This window comes from Cryptomeria japonica, chromosome 3, assembly GCF_030272615.1.
Source record: "Cryptomeria japonica chromosome 3, Sugi_1.0, whole genome shotgun sequence".
In the NCBI taxonomy this organism is placed as follows: domain Eukaryota; kingdom Viridiplantae; phylum Streptophyta; class Pinopsida; order Cupressales; family Cupressaceae; genus Cryptomeria; species Cryptomeria japonica.
Window position 1 is genome coordinate 943,263,129 of NC_081407.1, and position 23,373 is coordinate 943,286,501.

Here is a 23,373-nt window from a genome sequence, read left to right on the forward strand (position 1 = left end):
TTATAAAGAATTCGGTAAAAGACATAGGAAAGAATATGATGAATAAGGGGATAAGTTATTCAATGGGCAACTACTACTGAGTCAGACAATGATGAGATCATGATGTTTTAGATTGTTTTAACATCATACATATGTTGTAAAATGTAAAGGTTAATACTATACTATGTTATTAGGCAAAGAACCTAGTCGGTAAACCCTAAGGTTATTGCTATCGGTTAATGAAGGCAGAATGTCTACCAAGTGAAGTTTAGTATTTACCGAGTTACAACCAAGCTATAACAGAATGCATTAAATGTTTACATGTGATATTTAATGAAAGAAGCTGATGAGCTGCAACGGATCAATGATTGGCAAGCCGTGGAAGAAGTTTGTTAACGAATCTAAGGCAATGGAAAGTCGCCATGAAGATCTACAACTCAGATTGAACTGCAATACCCTAACACAAGTTCCAAGGTGATAATGCAAGTTCCAAGGTGGGGTAAAATGTTTTCAGATTGAAAGATACATTGAACCTAGACAAGATTGAAGATCTGATGGCTATGATTGATCATGGGAAATGTGATCAATGAGATTGAGCGGTTAGAAGATTGTTTATAAATAGGAAACTATTGATAAACAATGTATGCAGGCAAGTGTATGCACAAGGATGCTACATAGTGATTACCAAGCACAGAAGCTTGGAGACATGTTAGAATAACAGAGTGTAGATGCCCAACAGATAGAAAAGATTAGTTCTATGTCTAAATTGTATTGAACAAATAGGAATCTGCTTTAGCATTTTTAGATGTGAAGTTGTAGACATATCTTTATTACTGTTATTTTGTGAAAGTGACAGGAAATCTCTTAACCGAGTGGACTTAACAGTCTTATATGTAAATCCTCTAGCAAGGTGACATTCTGATTGAGTGTTTGAAATCCTTTGACAAGGTCACTTCTAACAAAGTGAAGATCCTAACATATCTGAGGGAAATCCCTTAACCAGGTCACATCTAGCAATGTGTTTGTAATCTTTAACAAGATTTGCTTTTAACCGAGCCTCTAGAAGAGTATATTTCTTAGTGGATCTGAAATCCCATAGTGGTTTTTCCCTATTTGGGTTTCCACGTTAAATTTGGTGTTATGAGGTTTATATTGTTCATATGCTTTTGAGTTTGCATGTTTGATAGTTTTTGGTTATATGACTGATATATATGTTACCGAGGTTGAATCTAATATTTTTATGGATGATTAAGTTTGTATGATTCACCCCCCCCTCTCATCTTGTTGGCTATTGGATCTATACTTATATTAAGTATCAGAACTATCAACTAGTATCAGAGCTTTGGACTCTGAAAGGAAAGTTTAAAGGCACTTGAGTTAAAGATCCAAAGATGTATAAGAGGGATGCATCGAAGCTGAACAAGCCAAGTTTCTCTACATGATAGAAAAGGATGAAGCTACATCTATCAGGAGTTGGAGAATATGTTATATACTATCTGGAGAATGACTTTGTTGCACCGAGCACCTATCCATTGACAATGGAAGAGATAAAGGCGAAGCAAGAACATATTCAAGCAATGATTGAAATAACATCTGCATTGACCAATTCAGAGTTTAATGATCTAGAAGGATGTACTGATGCAAAGGCAATGTGGACTAAGCTCATATCTGTCTATGGAGGAGATGAACATGTTCAAAGAGCAAAAGTAGATAGTTTAAGAGGACAACTTGAATCTATGAGGATGAATGAAGGTGAGAACATAACCCAGTACAGTACAAGACTAAAGGAGATTGTAAATAAAATCAAAGGAGCAAGAGGAACTATTGAAGAAAAGGATGTAACAAGTAAGTTGTTAAGAACCCTTCTACCTACCTATGCAATCCAAGTCTCTGCAATCAATGAATTAAGGTCTATACACAATATGCCAGTTTCTTTGGATGCTAGTATTGCTAAGCTACATGCATTTGAGTTAAGTAATTTTGATAATAATGGGTCATCGGTAAACAAAGTTGAATCTAAATTTAGTTCTTTTCATCTGAATGAATCTAATGATTACAATGAATGAAAGTATAAGTACTCTGAAGGAGATCACAGTGGAGCAAGTGAAAGATTTTGAAAGAACATGGAAGAAGTACACAAACTATATGAAGAAATCAGAAAGCAAGAAGAGTTTGAAGCACTATTGGCCAAAAGGTTACTGAGAGGCAAAGGTAAGTATAAAGGAAAACTACCTTTGAAATGTTTCAATTGTGATAAGATTGGACATATGGCTTCTAACTGTCCTAACAAAGATTTTACTGAAAAGAGAGATTACCAGGATGACAGATAGAAAGATAATCATTACAGAGGACACCGAGACATCAAAAGAAGAGATAGAAAGACATGCTTAATAGTTGATGAGGAATCTAATGATGATAAATCAGATGAGACTGATACAGAGGAAGTTGTTTATGTGGCTATCAAGGATGGATCAGATGAAGAAAGGTATGAAGAAAAAGCCCTAATATCTCACATAAACACTAATGATTCTTGGATTATAGATAGTGGATGCTCATATCATATGACAAGAGATAAACAGAAGTTTGTTATGTTAGAAGATTATGATGGAGGCTATGTTAGATTTGGTAGTGATGCACCATGTCTGGTAAGAGGTAAAGGATCTATAAAACTTCTTGATAATGCAAGATGCAATGATGTTTATTGGGTTGAAGGTTTGAAATACAATTTGTTGAGTGTAGCACAACTAAATAACATAGGTTACTAAATAGAATTTCAGAAAGGAATTGTCAAAGTTCATGACAAGAATGGAAAGTTAGCTGCTACCGGGACACAAACAAAAGGTAATACATTTCACCTTGATTCAACTTACAATAAGTGTTTGTATGCAAAGATTGATGATACTTGTTTATGGCATAAAAAGTTTTGTCATGTTAATTTTGATAATCTGATCAAAAAAAGTAAGAAGCACCGAGTAAGAGGTCTACCGAGTCTTGAAAAACCTAAGAATGCTATGTGTCGAGGATGCTAGATGGGTAAGATGACAAGATCTAGCTTTACAAGTAAGTCCTACACTTCTAAGGGAATTTTAGATCTTGTGCACACTGATCTTTGTGGTCCTATGAAAGTTCAAAGTTATTATGGTGATAAGTATTTCATATTATTTGTGGATGATTATTCAAGGATGATGTCAATAATGTTTTTAAAAGAAAAATCAGAAGCCTTTCAAATGTTTAAATGGTACAAGGCTAGAGTTGAAAATGAAACAGGAAGACAACTGAAATGTCTTAGATCAGATAGAGGAGGAGAGTTCACATCTGATGAGTTCAACCTATTTTGCAATGATCATGGTATAAAAAGACAAGTCTCTGCACCGAGAACTCCACAGCAGAATGGAATAGCTGAAAGAAGAAACAGATCTATTGTGGATTGTGCTAGAACACTGATGATTGAGAAGAAGGTTCCACAAACATTTTGGAGAGAAGCAATAAGCACAGCTGTTTACACCTTGAACTGAGTTCAATTGAAGAAAGGTACTTTGAAGACACCTTATGAAATCTGGTATGGAAAGAAACCTAATGTAAGTTATTTTAAAATCTTTCAAAGTAAATGCTATGTTCATAAAGATAATAGAAATGGCAAGTTTGATCAGAAAAGTGAAGGAACATTTCTAGGTTATTCTTCTAGAAGCAAAGCATTTAAATGTCTGATCAAATCATCTAACAAAATAGTAGAAAGTGCTAATATGAAAATTGATGAATTTGTAGAAAGAAATGATGAAGGAAATTCCAAAGAACCAGAAGACTATGATGGATTTGTCTATGTGCAACCGAGAAGTCCTACAGAGAAAACTGTTGAAGAAAATGAAGAAAATATCCAGTTATCAAGTGATGAAGAAGATCATACAGAACCTACCGAGCCTGTATTAGCCAAGTATGTCAGAAGACATCATGCACCAAGTCAGATTATAGGAGATAAGGATGATCTAGTGATGACAAGGAACAAACTAAGACAGAACACATGTTTGATATCTGAATTTGAACCGAGAGTAGTGAAAGAGGCATTTAACAGTGAAGATTGGATAAATGCTATGACAGAAGAGATTGATCAAATCAAGAAGAATGACACATGGACACTGGTCCCAAGACTGAAGGACAAAAATGTAATCGGTACAAAGTGGATCTTCAGAAACAAGCTAAATAAAAAAGGGGAAGTCATTCGAAATGAAGCAAGACTAGTTTGCAAAGGTTATGCCCAAGAAGAAGGAATTGATTATGGTGAGACTTTTGCACCTGTTGCTAGACTTGAAGGAGTAAGAACATTGTTGGCATATGTTGCTTTCAAGAATTTCAAGGTATATCAAATGGATGTCAAATCTGCATTTCTGAATGGAATATTAGAAGAAGTTTTCATTGAACAACCTAAAGGATTTGTTGAAGACAATAATAAAGATCAGGTATGTAAATTGAACAAAGCTTTATATGGTCTAAAACAAGCACCTAGAGCATGGTATGAAAGATTGCACTCTTATTTGATTAAGATTGGTTTTATAAGGACAAGTGAGAATAGCAATATGTACATGAAGAATGATGAAAATGGAATACTGATCTCAGCCATATTTGTTGATGATATTATATTTTGTGGAAATGACTCTTTATGCAAGAACTTTGGAAATGAAATGAGCAAAGAATTTGAGATGTCATTAATCGGTGAGATAAAGTATTTTATAGGTTTACAGATACTGCAAATGAAAAATGAGATTTTCATTACTCAATCCAAGTACATAATGAAAATCTTGAAGAAATTTGGAATGGAGGATTCAAAACCAGTAAGTACAACTATGACTACCAAATGTAAACTATCAAAGAATGATGAATCTGCATCTGTTGATGAGACACTTTATCGATCTATGATTGGAAAGTTGCAATATGTTGTTCACAGTAGACCAGACATAGCACATGCAGTAGGTATTGTTGCAAGATTTTCTACAGATCCTAAGGAAACACACATGTCAGCAATCAAAGGAATTTTCAGATACTTAAAAGGCACTGAAGATTATGGCTTAGTATATTAGAAAGGAAATGATTTTGATTTAAAAGTTTATACTGATGCTGATTGGGCAGGCAACATTGATGACAGGAAAAGCACAAGTGGAGGAGATTTCTTCGTAGGAGAAAGACTAGTGAGTTGGCTTAGCAAGAAACAAGGATGTGTTTCTCAGTCAATAGCAGAAGCTGAATACATTGCTGCAACACTGAATTGCACCAACATTGCATGGATCAAACAATTGTTGGAAGGTATAAATGAGAAAGTTACCGAGCCAGTAACTATATTCTGTGACAATACTAGTGCCATTAATATTTCAAAGAATCTTGTTATGCACTCTAAGACAAAGTACATCTCTATCAAATATCATTATCTTAGAGAAGAAGCTCAAGAGAAGAAAGTGGTGTTGGAATATGTTAGCACAAAGGAGAAAATAGCAGATATCTTCACCAAGCCACTACCAAAGGACACTTTTGAATATCTCAGAAGTAAGTTAGGGGTCCTACCCCTATCTTCCATTCACTGACTGAGTTCGGTGAAAGCATCAGTTCGATGACTCTATTGAATATCTTTTGGGGAGTTGATGCTGGAGTTATACACTTTAGAATGTTTTCTAAAAGTGTACTGGAATTAATACTGGACTAATACAAAGAATGATACACAGAACAAGAATTGAAGACAAATGCTCTGACCGAGACTCAGTTGATACACAACAGCAGGAAATAACTTCTTATAGAAAGAAATTATGTTTTAGTTCTTTTCTTTTTTGGCATTGTTGTCAAAGGGGGAGAAGACCTACCAAAGGGGGAGAAGACTGAGAGAAGACTACAGATTGAAATAAAGACTGAAAACAGACGAGAAGTCTAATGTATGGGGGAGAGCATTTCAAGCATTTCAGAATCACAGCAATCTGAATCTTTTAAAGGTCAAATCAATTGGTTTTGCCATCAATGCCAAAGGGGGAGATTGTTGGCAATATTACATTATAACAGACAATGAAAGATTGTTGACATTTCAATAAGGATATTGAGAAGGTTGTTGATGATTATGGACATAACTGATTAAAGATGTCTTACTATCTTGATATTATTATTTTGTCATTGATTTCAAGAAATTGATTTTCTAATTTAGTGTGATGTTTCCATATCTTGAGAAGTATGATATGAAGATTATAAAGATGACGGTAAAAGACACAAGAAAGAATATGATGAATAAGGGGATAAGCTATTCAATGGGCAACTACTACCGAGTTAGACAATGATGAGATCATGATGTTTTAGATTGTTTTAACATCATACATATGTTGTAAAATGTAAAGGTTAATACTATACTATGTTATTAGGCAAAGAACCTAGTCGGTAAACCATAAGGTTATCGCTATCGGTTAATGAAGGCAGAATGTCTACTGAGTGAAGTTTAGTATTTACCGAGTTACAACCGAGCTATAACAGAATGCATTAAATGTTTACATGTGATATTTAATGAAAGAAGCTGATGAGCTGGAGCGGATCAATGATTGGTAAGCCATGGAAGAAGTTTGTTAACGAATCTAAGGCAATGGAAAGTCGGCATGAAGATCTACAGCTCAGATTGAACCGCAATACCCTAACACAAGTTCCAAGGTGACAATGCAAGTTCCAAGGTGGGGTAAAACATTTTCAGATCGAAAGATACATTGAACCTGGACAAGATTGAAGATCTGATGGCTATGATTGATCATGGGAAATGTGATCAATGAGATTGAGCGGTTAGAAGATTGTTTATAAATAGGAAACTATTGATAAACAATGTATGCGAGCAAGTGTATGCACAGGGATGCTACATAGTGATTACTAAGCACAGAAGCCTGAAGACCTCTTAGAATAACAAAGTGTAGATGCCCAGCAGATAGACAAGATTAGTTCTATGTCTAAATTGTATTGAACAAATAGGAATCTGCTTTAGCATTTTTAGATGTGAAGTTGCAGACATATCTTTATTACTGTTATTTTGTGAAAGTGACAGGAAGTCTCTTAACCGAGTGGACCTAACAGTCTTATATGTAAATCCTCTAGCAAGGTGACATTCTGATTGAGTGTTTGAAATCCTTTGACAAGGTCACTTCTAACAAAGTGAAGATCCTAACAGATTTGAGGGAAATCCCTTAACCGGGTCACATCTAGCAATGTGTTTGTAATCTTTAACAGGATTTTCTTTTAACCGAGCCTCTAGAAGAGTATATTTCTTAGTGGGACCGAAATCCCACAGTGGTTTTTCCCTATTTGAGTTTCCACGTTAAATCTGGTGTTATGAGGTTTATATTGTTCATATGCTTTTGAGTTTGTATGTTTGACAATTTTTGGTTATATGACTGATATATATGTTACCGAGGTTGAATCTGATGTTTTTATGGATGATTAAGTTTGTATGATTCACCCCCCCCCTCTCATCTTGTTGGCTATTGGATCTGTACTTATATTAAGTATCAGAACTATCAGTATTTTTGGGTCAAAATTTTGATGGCAAATCGTCAGAATTCTGACATAATTTCATCGTACTACCGAGAAAAAAACCGTCGAAAACTTTGTGTTGGAAGCTCTGACTATCCTTGTGGTCATCGCAATTCTGACATCACCTCCAACCTTTCCGACGGCCACCATGGATGCTCATACCCCGAAAGAATACCATCGCGATCTTGGCCTATCGTCGGAATTATGACTCTAAAGGGTAAAATTCCAACAGAGGAGTGTCGTCGGAATTCCAACGATAGGCCGATTTTTCAGAAAAAAAAAATTATAGAAAAAGATTGACATTGGTATCTCTCTTCTATCTCTCTTCTCTATCGCTCTCTACTATCTCTCTTCTCTCTCCCCTCTCTAGGTCTCTTTCTCCATCCCTCTCTTCTTCTCTCCCTCTCTACTTCTCTTTCTCTACCCTCTCCAAGTCATTATCTCTTCCTCTCACCCTCTCTCTCTCTCTCTCACCTCTATAGGTCTCACCTTCCATTCCTCCATCATTACCCATGTTGTCAAGTTGCAAGATATTTCCCAAAGTACTTGGTTGCTAGGGTTGATTTGCTTAAGTGTTGGAGTCAGAGTTAGATGAGACCTGCATGGTTAAGCTGTATTAAGTGATCAAGTCACAAAGATCTCAATTGTAAACATGACTAGGTTCTAGGGTTTTAGGGTATAGCATAGGTCAAGATTGAGGTATGGTGGTCAAGAGTTACCCTCCAATGACAAAAGACATCCAAATGATGAAGAATGAAGCTGATGAACTCATAGAAGTTTGGAGGAGATAATTTGACTAAGTTAAAATTTTGTTTGAGTCATGGCCATGATACTAGCTTGCTCATCAAGAGTAATTTGTGTGAATGAACCCTAGAAATGTGCCCATGCTAGAGAAGAAAGAATTCCAATAAAACCTAAGGCAATGCTAGTAAGGGGTCAAAATTAAAGAATTAGGGTACAAAAAACAAAATTTGGCTAAGTCAAGATGTTGCTCAAGGCTGACCTAAATCATGGAGTGTAAATCAATCATGAAACATGAGAATGGATAGGTCTTGACCCAAGCAATGTAAGTCCCCATTGTGATTCCAGAAGATATCACATCACAATCATTGAGTCTATCTGCAATATAAAGTCAAGACCTGACTATTGGAATCTTGGAGTCATCCCATTTGATCACGTAGTTTAGCACTTGGGAGGATTTTGTTCAAGAGAGGATATATTACTTATTATTTTATTTTGTGTTGCATAGTGCATAAAAAACACATCAATAGAAACCATTGAAAGGTTTGGTTAAAGCCTTCGAATCACAATCTCTATGAGAAGCTATCAAGAGTGCCCAGAATTTGGAAACTTTAGTATCCAAGAACATAAATCATAAGGCACCACTTTTAGAGCAACCAAAGAAGCCTATCAATGTAATATTTTATTTACCTTGGATATGTTTTATCCTAAGTGTGATATTCCACTATTAAATAGCTTAATTAGGTAATATTTTTACTTAGGTAGAATAAGATAATGAGTTGCACATTCTCCTTCTTTGATTGAGATTCTACTTTTTCCTTGTCACAAATTTGGAAACTTGGATAAGCAATTTCTTTTTGGGGTTTTCTACCTCTTCATGATCCTCATGGATTTGGAATCTTGGAAGCTATATATTGTAGGTTTTTCCTCGATTAACATATCGAATGAAACTATTGTGAGCTTTCATATCTTAACATACCAAGGGCTTAAGTTTGGGGATGACAGGGGGATGACAAAGGGGGCGGAGTGGGATGCAAATATATATACAACTTAAAAAATTAATTATAAAAGGATGTGTATAGAATAAGTATAACAACTGTAAATAAAACTTTGCCACACTATGTAAATTTTACAATAAACATTAAAAATATGTCAATGATTGCATTGAAATTTGAACATTAACAATGGTGGTAGAGTTTTGGAACTTTGGGAACAAACTAAGAATAAGTATAAGAATTGCAGATGAAACTTTGGCATACTAAGTGTTTAAACTAGTCAACATAAAAAAAATGGAAACAATTGCATTAACAATAAGAATGGTGGGTAGAGGTTTGGGGTCAATGGGTAGTGCCCCTTGTGGGGGGTTTGGGGTAGAGCCCCCATCAAGGTTAGGGGGCATTGCCAAACCTTTAATACGGATGACATTTTCACAATAATTTCACCATTTTTGTTTAGAATTTGAGTTTCTAATTGGGGGCCATGGGAGACTCATAGGCATCCTCAAGATGGTCAAGAGATTCCTTGGAGTCCCTAGGACATCCCTAAGTGGTGCGGCAAGGGGATGTTTCCCCTAAGTATTGCATCCTGAAAAAATAGGGATTTTGGAGGGGGGGAAGGGGTCCCCATGTTTCAATGGTTTCAAAAGATTCTAAGTTTTTTTTTATCTTGTCATAACAAAATATACTCCTCTTGCATCCTTGGATGATTTGAAAATTGAAAACAATTTGACAAGAAAAAACTAACTTCTAAAGTTTAGACTTAGTTTTCTTTTTTTATCCAAGTCACTACAACATTTCAATGATCAAAGTAGCTTTTTTTTGGTGGTTTCAAAGCATCCAAAAGGCTTGAGAAATTCAATATTATCTTTCATTCCACCAAAATTGGAGATCAAGAAGCATACTCACAAACAAGGATTTGTTTGTAACTTAAGGCAATCAACTAGTTTTTGGGGCATTTTCAGGTCTAAAGAACCTACCATTGTGTCAAAAAGGCCCATAAGACCCCATTTTCATCTAAAACTTGTCTCTTTTGGTCGTAGAAGCATTTAAGGAAAAAAAAATCACACAACCAATGATATGCCTATACCATACATATTTGAGTTAAAATAAAAATAAAAAATTGACAAGGTTTGGAGACCATTGAACAATTTGGGAGATTGCTAATACATACACTCAATTTATAAAGTCTCAATTTGATGTACTTAATCTTCGAGAGGCCTATACAAAAGAATTTTGTAATTGCGAACTAAGATAAATTTCCATTTTTTGTAGTTTTCATCATGGATTATGGTATTAAATTCTGACATTCTATTGTCAAGATAAATTCAGAGAACCATTTGTACTCGAAACAAGGGATAGTGAAAAATTACATTATGTAGGATCTCCTACCCTATCTCATTGAATTCATTCCTACACCAAGTGACTATGAACAAAAGCGTAGGTATTTAACAAAAATGACATGGTCCATGGACTACTGATCCTCCTCTTGATACTCCATCTACAAATGAGAACATCTCTTATACACGTTGCTACTTCAGAATTAAAAGTTGCTTCTTCTAGAACTTTCCATGATTCTTTGCAATAGGATTATATGTCTTCTAGATTCACCCCACTAGGACACATTCCTATCAAGCATCTTTACTTTTTTGAAAATTAGACCACATTTTAGATCTAGATGACACCATAATGACTTTGATTTCCTCTTGCAAGATATTCCTCCATCATGTATTGCTTCATCGAAGTTCAAATTTGCTTCTTCAAGGGCTCTCAATGATTCTCTATATATGATTCTTCGTGTCTATGAGATCCACTTCATTGGGAGGCCTACTTAAACATTTCACATCTGTTTGTGGACTCTCACCTTTCAAATATTGATGAAACAATTGAGAATATTTGTCTTCTCATTGATGACAATTCCCATCGAGTTACATCATCTCCCATTGTAAATTCACTTGTTTTATCCCCACCATATCATGCAGCATGACACTTTCTATTTCACATTAATTAAGGTCTCACACTTCAATGATTGTAGTCCTTGAATCTTCTATGGAACAATCACAACTTAACATCAACATCAAGACACATGAGTTGCTTCAAAAACCATACATTTGAATTCCTTTCTACATTCCACTTGAATGGGAATTCAACAATTTGACAACTCAAGATTTCGATATTGTGAAAGGAAGGTGCATCATTTGTTGCAAATGAACCTACTACAACATTCACCATTCAACATTTTGCATTGCTTTTCTCTCTTCTTTGTGGAGGCACCAACTTTAGGGGATGGGGTGGGTCTATATTATCCTTCACATATGTCACTTGGGATGGAGTTTTGTCCTATGGATTTTCTAGTCTCTACTTTGAGAGGGTACACTCTCTTTATAATTTGGGGTTATTTCATATTTTACATGGATACCTAACCTTGTGACCCATTTCTTCTTACCTCAATTGCACTTAAGGGGGTGTGCCAATGTACCATTTTATTCATGAAGTGGATATGTTTTATCGTAAGTATGATATTGCATTTGTTTGTTTAGTTAAGTAATTTCTTTTAACTTGAGATAATGACTTGCACATCTCCTTCTTTCATAGGATTATGTTTTTTTCCTTATCCTCAAAAATTTGGAAACTTGGATAAACAATTCCTTGTCTTTTGGTTTTCTATCTCATCCTCATCTTCATCCTCATGGATTAAAAATCTTGGATATCAAGTGAAGATATTGTGAACTTTTTCATTTTCTCTCTTATGAAATCAACTATGTTATGCTATTTTGATTTTATTATCATTTATATTTAACAATTTTAAAAATGTTATCACTTACATTAATTTCTAGGTTAATATTTATTTTGTAGATTCTAATAGAATTTAATACCATACCCAAACAATATCTAGTATGAACTAGTTAGTTACAGGCTAGGTTCCAAGCGTACTTGGTAACACAGTTTTTGAGCTTGTGTTTGTTTATGATTTAACGATTGATGCATCTAGCTTTGCTACGCATCTACTTTGAATACAATGAGAGGGTGATTTTGTCTAAGCCAAGAGACCCTGCTATCTAATATCACCCAAGAAAGATATTGGTATTTTACCTTGGAAATATAAGCCTTTTCTAAGTATAATTCAATGAATTGTGATAATAACATAAAATCAAGTGAATTAAAATTTGATTGAGTTCCCCATTGTATTTTAACAAATCACCTAAGAAGATGTTCGTTTCTAACAATTTCCAATTCTCTTTCCAAAAGGATGAAAAAGGAGAGAAAGGAACTAATTAATGTTGGGACAGAATTTAGAAGACCTATGTTTTGTGTCTGAAAGCTACTAGCCTAGAGAGCATGGAAACAATCTGAAGTCATGGGAGAGAGTTTCAGTTCTATCTCCAGAAATTATGTTCAGTACTCTTGTATTGAATTTTTAAATCCTTCTAAGTTTAAATGTTCACGAGGAAACTCTAAAATTTTAATAAAATACATAAATGAAAACCAATTTTGTTTTCATCAGAATACTTTTGAAAATCACATCACCTTAGTAATTGAACTGTAACAATAAGATTGCATACAAAGTGCAGGTTTGCTATGAAACATGTTAAAAGGGTTAAACTATTTCAATTAATACAAACACTGGAACTATTAAACAACAATAGCTTGTTGGTAATCAAGATTTTGGACTATACCCACATTTTACACCTTTTCATACAGTTACAAAGAACATAGAAAACATGTACGTGGAACTACAGATTCCAACATATGTAAAAATACAACAATCTAAATAAGAATGGGAAGCATGTGGAGAATGGTTAAGACATGCATAAATAAAAGGAAAACAAAAATCTCTCAATGTGTATCACAAACAAATCAAGGAAAAAAGCTTTTAGGCAGGGGACCGATATGATCATAAAAATTTCAAAACTTTCAAAGTATAGAGCATTTGAGATTTTACAGAGAATGTGCTTATTCAACTTTATTCATGATGAGGCATATTCACAACTTTTGCAGTCGCACCATGGTGTTGTTCATGTTGGCTTTGTTGGACCCTGCAATTAAGATTCAATATACATACATTATTCAATATGATTAACTATGCAACATAATGAAATATTGAAAAGTGTGTTATCTTATTGAGCTTCGCTTTGTTTCGAGAATAGTTTAATATTCTCTACTTAACAGGGCCAACCACGTGAAGGTGGAAGCTCATTTGGCCCCTCCCCCCCCCCTAACATCACTCTAAATTCCTTGTTAACATCTAACATTCATTCTTTCATCCATTATTAAAATATAACATTCATTCATTATCACATAACGTTCATTAACAAATAAAATTCATTAACTTTCATTAACATGCAACATTCATCAATAATCATCAACACATATCATTCATGAACATTCATTAGTAGATAATTACATTCATTAACACATAAAAATCAGTCATTATCAAATAAGGTAGATTACAATCATTTCTTTCTTTGTTTTTTTTTTGAAGCTATGTAAAGTCTAAGTGGAGCATCGTCTTCTTCATCATTTCCCCCATCTTCGGATGTTCTGCCCTCTTCTCGTGCTCTTGATGTATGCCTAGTCCTATACAAAGGACAAGGATGTTGAACCAAAGGGGGGTCCTCTGCAATAACAAAGAATTGGGTTAAATTCAAATAATTTTTTTATTATTGTTACAAGTATTTCATTAATTTAAAGAACACAACCGTTACACTCTTTACCTGATGGGGCCACATCATCTTCCACATTATTTTGTCTAGCCTCAACCTCGACATGCTGAACACCCTCTAGATCCTCTAGAGCTGAAATACGAAACATTACATTAATCAATACACCAATTGCAATTAAATTTGTTTAAAGGAATAACAATGGTCCTCTTCACCTGATTGGGGAACATCACGTTCCTGATGTTGTCTACCCGGATCATGCTCCACTTGGTCACCACCAACTACATGCTCTAAAATATTAACAATAAAGGTTACATTAATTACTACACTAATTTTCAATTTAAGATGTTTAATTGTATTAATAATTACATAAAAAATTTTGAATAGCAAATGAATACCTCCACTACTAGGATGCACATCCGGACCTTCATGTATAGGTTTTGTTCCACGATTATCATGCTGCATTCCAATGTCACGCACAGTGTTATCATTGCTTTCTTATTTAAAAAAATATATAGTCACTTTATGTTGAAACTTAACATCAAAAAGATTATTAGTTAAGTATTCAATTTGAAATAATTGTCATTTAGTTTATTTACCATTGTGACAGATGCATCAGAATCTCATGTTTGTCCACTCAATTCTCGTAGCCATTCAACCATAGCTATATAGCCTTGCTGGTAGCCAATTCTCTTGTCATCTTCTATGGGCACTCTATTGAATTCAGAGCCCTGCATTTTTGCTTAGTATTGTGAATTTTGCTTGTATTGTTTGATAAAAAAAAATTGTTTAAAATTTATAAATATTTGGATGTGATACTTAATTTATTGATTCTTACAATTCGTGCGGCAAGTTTCATATAACCACCAGAGCTGAGTTTGTGTTGCCCATGCTTTTCTTGTCTTGCCTTGGTTGCCTTTGACGTGTCACTCAATCTATGAAAAGTTTGAAATATGTTAGATTATATAAATATAATGAATAATTAGTACATATTCACATTCTTAATAGTATCACATACCTTCTTCTGGCATCTGGTGGTGTATTTCCTTTTTTCCTTTCAATTCTCTCCTTTGCATCCAAAATCAGGTCCTTCCACTCCCTCTCTGGAATCATGGGGGGACGCTCATACTTTACGTTCTTCTCTAAATGTGTCCTGTATTGGTCCCTCACATACTTTAGATATGTGCCAGCTTTTTCTAGGAGCTTAGTCTTGTCGAATGTGTCATTTCCAAACAACCCTACCATACGGTTTGTGAGTTCATCTTTTAACTTTTTTTCTTGGTCATTCCACCTTTAAAGCAAAAACAAACCTGTTAGATTTAGAAAGAAACTAAAGCTACCTTTGATATAGTTCAAGAAATGGATAAAAGGAAAACTATTCTAGCAATGATATGAAATCAAAATAGTGGATAAGGGTTAGTTCACATATGATGTTCCACCTTTTATGTATGGTGGGCCCAAATATCTGCAATGTAATGTCATTAATATTTTTATAAAAAATATCATTTCCTACAAAAAAAACATGGGATCATTAGTCCAAAATGAGTGATCAGTAAGTAAATTACAATTAGACTATATATAATAATAATTTTAAAGTACCTGGAACCTTTTGTATCTTCAAGGGAATCAATTCTTCATCGCTCACCACCAATGTGGCCTGCAACGTTCCTGTACTAGCAATACGGGAAGATCTAGGAAATGATGGTATGTTATCACTAGTAGTCGCCTCTAGCGCATCCTCATGTGCATCTCCTGCCACAGTAAATGAATCCACTATGAAATGCCTCCAAGAAAGAACACTTCAAGGGTAATAAACACATAATGAAAGAGAGAGAAAAAGAGGGATATACCACCAGTGGGCGGGTCAACATGAGCCGGTGCAACAGACGATGTCTACATGCTACGTATTGCTGACATTGCAGTCGACAATATAGTTGGGGTCGACCTCAGACCCATGTCAGCACCTGAAGAGTAATTCATTAAATATATAAAACATTAAAAATGCAAGTTCACAAGTCCAAAGGAGTGGTTTTAATATATAGAACATGGTCATCACCTGAACTACCCCCAATACCCTGATCATCACCACCAGGATGATGAGCCCTTATAAATTTCTGTAAAAACAACACATACATATTTTAGTTAATGACATAAAAGAGAAAAAAATATAAACCATTATTGAACTTTTGTTATGATTAAAGCTTTCATTACTGCTTACTTGCAAGTTTTCCACTGTTCGCAACAATAGTTGCACCCTCTCTGTTATCTCATCAATCTGAGGGCTTATGGTTGCCAAATCAACAATCTCTTGGCTAATTTTTCTAATATTCATTTATACCAATTGTATAGGGTTTGTGCTAAGTGTGATGTCATCAGCGCATAACACTGTCGAGCGCCCCACATCCCTATGGAGGTGCCGAGGTACTGCAGGTTCCTTTCCCTTATCCCGAACATTCGTCTGTGACAAGAATATAATTAACACTATCAAAATTACTTCAAAACACTCAAGAAAAGATCACAATGTAACAGTTTGCTTCTATCTAATTTGTACAATTACAATGAGGTTTACTTGCTCCATAGAAGTGTCGGGACCTACACCCCTATTTGTGCTATGTGGTGGATCCATGTGGCCTTGTGATAAAGAAAAAATATAAAAATGTTAGCGAAATGAAACCAATAGACTTATCAAAAAAACTTAATAATACAATGGTTTATTGGATTCATTAATTGGAAGTTGCCTTAAATGGTATATATATAGTACGTACCACCCCCATGATAGTAACTTTGTTTGTATCTATATGATTCAAATTGTAATCGATTAGCAGCTCTTCCCCTGCACTTATTGATTTTATCGCACATACAAACACACAATTTCCCTCATGTGCCTCAAATATGCAATTGGGTTGCTTATTAGTTGACCCACGTCGTGTACTATTTATAAAACCTACAATATTCCCTGTTACTTTTGGCCTTCCATCAATGTATACAGCCACTCGTTTAATTTGATCATTATCTTTTTGTTGTATATAATTGGCTGACAGTGCATACCTACACATACTTTTTTTATATTGAACAATCTGTATCCAATCATTATAATTGTAACAAGGTCCAACAAACTCCATCAATTCAACAACTTTGTTGTAACAGACCTTTATGCTGTCCATGGAAAATAGGCCCAAACCATGTAACGACGAAGGTGCTATGCAATATATCCTCTCATTAACACAAAAATCAGTGTTTATTGGAGGATGTTCCTTGGGTACACATTGTTTCAGTAGATGTTTGTACCTCAAGGGCACCTCAATGTCGCCTTTGTTTTCATCATCATAAGAACATGACCCCCCTTGAGCAAGAAAATATTCCATGTGTTTATTGAATTTTCTTCTAATCTTTTGACCTCTAGTTGATCTCCCTATTTGAGATCTACTACATGTCTCACTTTCCTCTTCTATTCCTGCATTTCCCTCACTCAAGGAAGACACATCTGACAAATACCTATTTGGTGATACCTATGCACCATCAAATGAGAGAGTTAGTTGGTAATGAGAGAGATATTTTTCAAATGAGGGTAATATTGATGAAGAAGTCGGCCATAAAGTTGATGTTGAGATTAAAATTTGAGTAAGTCTAACTGGGGCCTCAAGTGTTGATAACTGTATTAGATTTGCTGCTAATGTTGAGTTTTGAAAAATTGAGGAAGTTTTTTTTTATTGTAATTTTTTAAAAATATATTATTTCTATAAGGTGTAATGACTTATACCTGTCGATCCATGAGACTGTGTAGGATCCTCATCAAAGGGGTTCATGTTCCTGCACCAACAATTGAGCATCATAAGCATTACATTTGTAATTTGATAAACAATAAATACTACAGTATCATAAGCATCATAAGCATCACATATGTATCATCATATATGTAATTGAGCATCATAAGAATCACATATGTATCATCATAAACATGTAATCCATCACATATGTATCATAAATCACCATCCATCACATAGCTAATAAGTAGTCCACATTCCATAGATAAACACAAAGTTCAAAAAATGTCACATGTATCATCATAAACATGTAATCCATCACATATGTATTTTAAATCACCATCTATCACATATCTAGAGGTGCATCATGAATTAATTAAGTAATGGCATTAGAATTCAAAACATATGAATTATTTATGTAACCATATAAGTCAAATCAATTTCTATCAAGATATCAATATTAAATAGATAATATAATAATCACATCTCATACATTTCATTCATGTCATTGATCTTCTTCTTCATCCAACTCATCATCGTCATCATCATCATCATCATCATCATCATCATCATCATCATCATCATCATCATCATCATCATCATCATCATCATCATCATCATCATCATCATCATCATCATCATCATCATCATCATCATCATTGTCGTCGTCATCATCGTCATCATCGTCGTCGTCATTGTGTTCATCATCGTCATCGTCATCACCATCACTGTCACCATCACCATCACCATCACCATCACCATCACCATCACCATCACCATCACCATCACCATCACCACCATCATCAGCAGCAGCAGCATCATCATCATTAGCTTCTTCTTCGTGTACATTTCCGTCAGGAACATCATCTATATCATCTTCTACTTCTTCGGTATCTTCTTCTTCCATCACATTATACATTATCGGCCTTCCTCTTGGATCATGTCTAACAACAAATGACCAACCCGGATTATGTGGAACCTCCGAGTAAAATACTTGCTCACATTGACTTGGAAGAACATAGGGCTCATCCCCAACTCGTTCAAACGACCTTGTATTAACCATTGTAAATCCATTATCATGTTCGATAACAGTTCTATCGGGATCATTTTTATTCAGTCGTAGCCTATACCATTTGACGACAAACAGAACTAATTTGAAGGAATTAAAGTCACACTCAAGTATATCATTCAAAATGCCATAATATCGATTTTGAGACTCTTGAGGATGTATGTCATTTCTAGATGAAATATTGGTCACCTCAAAGATTGCAGTTATCCCAGAATCACAAGTTTTCTTCATGTCATCCAACTGTTTGATGCGAAATTTATGACCATTGCAACACATAGCCTTGTGGTGTTTGACCTGCAATATGTCTAACATATTAAAATTATTGCATCATGAGTTGATAAACATACGGGTGATTAATAAAATTATACGTACCTGTTGATCTCTTAAACCATATGCTAAATCAATTTCCCTTTGTGTAATATTGGAATCTCCATTACAATGAGCTTCTTTAACCAATGAAGTGACACCATAATGTGCGACCAGAATGTTGACATCGTTCAATCCACATTGTCATCCAATCAAGATTGTTTGCAATATACAAATGTAGCGCATCCCACTCCTGACCAATTGTACAAATAATTAATAGACCACTTACAACTGATCTATTTAGAAGATGAAGAATTAATTTACTACAATAACATCTTATAATTACCTCTCACTTTCTTCAATCTACCTTTCCCCATCAAGTGCTCCCCTTTGAATTTATTAATGGGGTTGGGATCCCAAATGTGATCTACGTGGATTTTTCTGCAAACTTAGGAAGATATTCAGTAATGTACACCATAGTTTGGTATACCATATATCCCTCCACCATAGAACCCTCAGGATGTTCTCTTTGTCAAACCAAAGCCTTAAAAAATTTCAAGTGCCTCTCAACCATCCACATTGACCTAGTGTGTACAGGTCCACACAATTCGATCTCCTCAACTTGGTGTATGAGGTAGTGTTCTTGTGCATTGAAAAAAGTTGAAGGTAGACACTTTTGCATTTCACACATTAGATGAGGGATTTTTCTCTTCCAATATTTTATATCTTCCTTGTGGATTTCTTTAGATGACAACCACCTAAAAGAGATTGAAGACGCAAAAATATATAAACGAGACTTTACAAAATAATATACAATATATTGCATAACAAGTAAAACAAATGGCAAATATAATATCTATACAACAAATTGAACAAACATCACTACTTACCTCATGTATTTTCCAAGATCATATATGACTTGCTTGATATTATTGTCGAAGTGGTCTGGGAGAGATAGAGGTAGAACGTATTGCAACAATTATAAAATGATCTTTTCATTGTTTTCTAACATAATACAATGAAAAGTACATGCACAGTATACAAATATATAGTAAATATACAAGAATGTGAATTACCTTAATGAAGGTATGCCAATCATGCGTTTTCATCCCTAGCCCAAATTCACTCTTCTTTGATATGAGATTGTTTATGTTCGCAGCAAATCCTGTGGGAAATCGAATTTTTCATATGACTTCTTTTATAGAATTGCTTTGTTGCTCCGTTAATAACCAAGGAAGGGCACTTATATTAATCTGATCTCCATTGCTATTTGATTGAATGACATTTTTCATTGCATGATTGGATTCCACAATGTCACTACAAATTTTGACAATTTTTTCTTTGTCACGCCTTCCATCCAATATTTTCCATAATGTCTCTGTTATACTCTATCCAATATGCATTATATCAAACAAATGCACAATTTGTAGCTGCTCGTAGTAAGGCAACCTACTGAATTGTCTGGGATAACTTTTTAGTCCCTTTGGAAGGTGGTCATCCATGCCTTGATGACCTTCAGTATCATGACATAAACCATTAGATGGAATGACATTACCTTGATGATTAATTCTATTATATTCCAACTTCCATAAGTGAGGAGTCATTCTTCGTGGCTTTGATGTAGTCTCTTCTTTCCCATTGAAAAGATATTTTTCAGTATTCCGGTACTTATGATTTTTGTGAAGGAAGTGCCTATACTCATCAAACACCTGCTTTCCTAAACTTTTTGAATGACGGGATTTCATCTTTGGACCACAAACTAGACATGCAAATTTTCCCTTTGTTTGAAGACCTACAAGATAATGTATAATTCTATTAAATCTGTTAATTTTTATAATTATAATTATCATGCGCAACTTGAACACTATAACGTACCACAAAAATGTGTTAGCCCTGGGGCATCATGTATTGTCCATACAAGCATTGCATGGAATTGAAATTGTCTTTGTCCTATTGGTCTAGAGATGTCATACATGGTCACACCATTCCATAACTCCAGCAACTCGTCGATAAGAGGCTCAATATATACATTCATATCTTTAACTTGGTACTTGCCTAGTGGAATGAACAAAAACATTTCATAATTATTATGACCATTTTACTGTAATATTTATAATTAAATGTAGATGAATATTAAATGATAAAATACCTGGAACAATCATTGCCAACACTATGTGCTCCCTCTTTATTGACATCCATGGAGGAATTTTATTGTTGATAACAAAAATAGGCCACACCGAGTAAACAGATCTCAACTCTCCAAATGGATTGACACCGTCCACTGCCAATGAAAGCCTGAGATTACGAGGTTCTTCTTTAAAGTGTGGCCACTTTTCCTCTATGTCCATAAATGCTAAACCATCTGCAGGCATTTGAATAATGTCATCTCGACTTCTATTGTGTGCATGGTAATCCATAAATTATGCCAAGCTAGTGCACCTGAATAATCGTTGCATACGTGGAATAATGAGAATATAACGAAGAACCTTGCGAGGAACATTTTTTGTTATTTGATCTGTTTGATATCTGCTGATATGACATTTAGGGCGTTCTATTCCAAATTCATGTTGTTTATGATATATAATATGATCATTGGGACAATAGATGGGACAAGCATCTATTGTTTGATACTCCATTCCAATATCTTTCATAATGGCAGATAATTCTCGGTATGAGCAAGGTAGAATATTTGATGGTGGTAAGAAAAACTCACCTATCAATCTACATCAAAAAAAAAAAGTTTGAGGTGTTAATATAAAGAATATTAATGGTACATGATTCACCATTTATTAACTGTAATGACATGTATGACACACCTTAACATACATGAGATTGTTATGTTGGATAAACCATTCATAACCTTCAAGTTCACCAACAACAATATAACAGAGAGAAGAGTTGTTTGGGAGCCTTTGTAAAGGGGCTCATATTCCTTCTCAAGAAGAGGTAAATCTTGAACATCAAGGTTATCCTGATCATCATGATCAGCTGTGCCAGTACTAAATGTGTCATGGATCAATGTATTTGTACCATCATCTTCAATTGTGTTTTCTGGTGCATGATCGTCATCTTCCATGGGATCATTATCTTCAACTTCGATATTCACACCTCCATGTTCCTCCACTTCGAAAACCATATTCTTTGGGTTGTGTTGGTCCATATCATGTGCCCTAGGGTGCTCGACCTATATAAAATTGATCAACATAAATAAACCATGATCATGATCTCATTATCAAGTTATTTCTTATGTATATAAATTGTTAAAATGATATAATGAACAACTTACCAATGGATGATAATCATGTCCCCCTTCAATGTGACCATGTTGCCTACAATGTTTCTTAGCTGTTTTGATTAGAAGTCTTCTAGTCTTTAAGCCCTTACAAATTTTGCAGGGACAATAACATTTCCCATCACCTTTTCTTTTCAAGTTAGACCATAATCTACCAATTGTCTCCTTATTTTTTTCTTCGTTGATATTATCTGACATGGTCTTTCTTCACAGGCAAAAATATCAGGCTATGCAAACTTCAGTGCAAAAGCTTCACAAAAATTGCAAATCAAACCAAAACCATTTAACTCTTCTTTTTCATCTTAAAACATTGAACTTAATAGAGAACGTATTTAATGTAGCTAATTGTGTGAATTTCTGAGCATTGTGTCTGCAAATTCTTACTAAAAGTTTGCCTGTTGCAGACTTTCTGAGAGACATTTTTGAGTATTCTAAGCCTTGGTTCTTGTATTTTCACTGGTGATAAGTTGGAAACTTTATGGCAGACCTGTAGCCAATCGATCTAATTTTGACAAGTTATACACCAAGCAAACAGGCATCGAGAACTAGCATTGTTTGTAGGTCACCCCTACCCTATGCCATGGGTATATGACTACCTAGAATGCCAGCTTAAGCATCAATCCTAGAAATGATCGGCATATGACTACCCAGAACTCTAGTTTAAGCATTAAGTTACATCATTATTGACCTTACTTTGGGATGCTATGTATGAGATTGGAACCTTTTGTAAGGTGTGATCAATGTGCTATCATAAATGCAAAGCCAAAACCATTTTGATGAGATCATGATCCCACTAATACTATTTTGCCTTGTTAATTTTGCACCCACAAAAATGATAGAACCAGATATAATATGCCATCAATGCCCATATACCGATAATGCTCAAGATGAGCCACTTAGAGGTAGAGTTTAACCACTTTCCATATTTGTAGATTATCTCTAACCTCATTTTCCCTATAGGTAACTGATTAGGTTCATTTTAGAGTCTTATTTCCAAATATGTACCTCTATGTTAGCTTTTTTCTTTATTATT